Source organism: Glycine max, chromosome 4, assembly GCF_000004515.6.
Source record: "Glycine max cultivar Williams 82 chromosome 4, Glycine_max_v4.0, whole genome shotgun sequence".
In the NCBI taxonomy this organism is placed as follows: Eukaryota; Viridiplantae; Streptophyta; class Magnoliopsida; order Fabales; family Fabaceae; genus Glycine; species Glycine max.
The window spans coordinates 26620606-26623401 of NC_016091.4; the positions used below are offsets into that span (position 1 = coordinate 26620606).

Genomic DNA, 2796 nt, shown 5'->3' on the forward strand with positions numbered 1-2796 from the left:
CGAGCATTCTGTTATTGGTGATTTTGAGCATTATAGTTTTCAACATTCTGATTTTGAACATTCTGAGAACATGGCACAACCTCCACCCCGTGAGAGGACTCTAAGGGAAATGGCTGCACCTGATTTCACCTACGAAAGCTTGTGCATCCAATACCCTGATGAGGATGTCCCATATGTTCTTAAAACTAGACTGATCCATTTGCTTCCAAAGTTTCATGGCCTTGCAGGTGAAGACCCGCACAAACATCTGAAAGAATTCCATATTGTCTGCTCCACCATGAAACCCCCAGATGTCCAGGAGGATCACATATTTCTGAAGGCTTTTCCTCATTCTTTAGAGGGAGTGGCAAAGGACTTGCTATATTACCTTGCTCCAAGGTCCATCACGAGCTGGGATGACCTCAAGAGACTATTCTTAGAAAAAATTTTCCCTGCTTCCAAGACCACGGTCATCAGAAAGGATATTTCAGGCATTAGACAACTCAGTGGAGAGAGCTTATATGAATACTGGGAGAGATTTAAAAAACTATGTGCCAGTTGCCCTCACCACCAGATTTCTGAGCAGCTTCTCCTCCAATATTTTTATGAAGGACTCAGTAACATGGAGAGAAGTATGATAGATGCTGCCAGTGGTGGAGCCCTTGGAGACATGACCCCTACTGAAGCCAGAAATTTAATTGAGAAGATGGCTTCAAACTCCCAGCAATTTAGTGCCAGAAGTGATGCTATTTTCATTAGAGGAGTGCATGAAGTAGCCATGAATTCATCTTCATCAGCCGAGACTAAGAAGCTTGAAGGTAAACTAGATGCCTTGGTTAACCTGGTAACCCAATTGGCCATGAATAAAAAATCTGCACCTGTCGCCAGACTCTATGGTTTATGCTCCTCTGCCGACCACCACACAAACCTTTGCCCTTTTGTGCAGCAATCTGGAGCAATTGAACAGCCTAAAGCATATGCTGCAAACATCTACAATAGACCTCCTCAACCTCAGCAGCAAAATCAACCACAACAGAACAATTATGACCTCTCCAGCAACAGGTACAATCCCGGTTGGAGGAATCATCCCAACCTTAGATGGTCGAATCCTTCACAACAGCAACAACAACAGCCTTATTTTCAAAATGCTGCTAGCCCAAGCAGACCATACGTTCCTCCACCAATCCAGCAACAACAACAGCCCCAGAAACAACAAACAGTTAAGGCCCCTCCGCAACCTTCCCTTGAAGAACTTGTGAGGCAAATGACTATGCAAAACATGCAGTTTCAACAAGAGACTAGAGCCTCTATTCAGAGCTTAACTAATCAGATGGGACAATTGGCTACACAGTTAAATCAACAACAGTCCCAGAATTCTGATAGATTACCTTTGCAATCCGTCCAGAATCCCAAAAATGTGAGTGCCATTGCATTGAGGTCGGGAAAGCAGTGTCAAGGACCTCAACCAGCAACATCTTCCTCATCCGCAAATGAACCTGCCCAACTTCACTCTACTCCAGAAAAAGATGATGACAAAAATTTAAAGAGTAAGTTACCTAACAATTTCTATGCAGGTGAATCTAAAGAGAAGCAGCATATCCCTCCTCCATTCCCTCCAAGAGCAATTTCCAACAAAAAAATGGAAGAGACAGAGAAGGAGATATTGGAAACATTTAGAAAAGTAGAGGTAAACATACCTCTTTTGGATGCAATAAAGCAAATTTCAAGATATGCTAAATTCTTGAAAGAGTTGTGCACTCATAACCGGAAGCTTAAAGGAAGTGAAAGAATTAGCATGGGCAGAAATGTCTCCGCATTGATTGGTAAATCTGTTCCCCAAATCCCTGAAAAATGTAAAGATCCAAGTACATTCAGCATACCTTGTATTATAGGGAACAATAAGTTTGACAATGCCATGCTAGATTTAGGAGCTTCTGTTAGTGTTATGCCTCTGTCTATTTTTAATTCTCTATCTCTAGGTCCTTTGTAAACAACTGATGTGGTAATTCATTTAGCTAATAGAAGTGTTGCCTATCCTGTTGGTTTCATAGAGGATGTCCTAGTTAAAGTTGGTGAACTGATTTTCCCTATTGATTTTTATATTTTGAATATGGAGGAAGGATTTTCTAAAGGATCAGTTCCCATCATTCTTGGCAGACCTTTTATGAAAATTGCTAGAACTAAGATAGATGTATATGCAGGCACACTATCTATGGAGTTTAGTGATATAACTGTTCATTTTAATATTCTTGATGCTATGAAACACCCATCTGAAGATCTTTCTGTATTTCGTGTTGAAATAATTGACCATATTGTTGATGAATACATGACTGATCTTCATTCTAATCTGCATGTCTGTCACTCTTCATGCATTGAATCTGAATTTGTACTTGATCATATGTCTGAATTTGATGCTGAGAGTGAATCTGAAATTTATATTGATTACATGTCTAGTGATGTTTTACCTCTTGAGATTGATTTTCTAGAGTCAGATAGAACTAACCATGTTTTAGGAAGTACACATACCTCTGACTTTCTTTATGAGGTACAGGCTGAGAAACCATCTCTTTCTACCATTATCCAGCCGCCCACACCAGAATTGAAGCCTCTGCCATCAAATTTAAAATATGCTTACTTAGATGAGAGCAAAAGTTTTCCAGTAATTATATCTGCCTTCCTTGCTGATGAGCAAGAGGAGAAGTTGTTATCAATTCTCAAGAAGCATAAGAAGGCTATAGGCTGGACCCTAGCGGACATTTCTGGTATTAGCCCATCCACATGTATGCATCGGATAAATTTAGAGGATGGGGCTAAACC

General features: G+C 40.4%; 1 non-coding gene across 1 annotated transcript; it reads right to left on the reverse strand.

Moving 5' to 3' along the window:
- Positions 1-448: 448 nt before the first annotated feature.
- On the reverse strand, positions 449-555 carry LOC113001517 (small nucleolar RNA R71). Its single transcript, XR_003266912.1, has one exon. It is a non-coding gene; the product is annotated as a small nucleolar RNA R71 (small nucleolar RNA).
- Between the last annotated feature and the right edge of the window lie 2241 nt (positions 556-2796).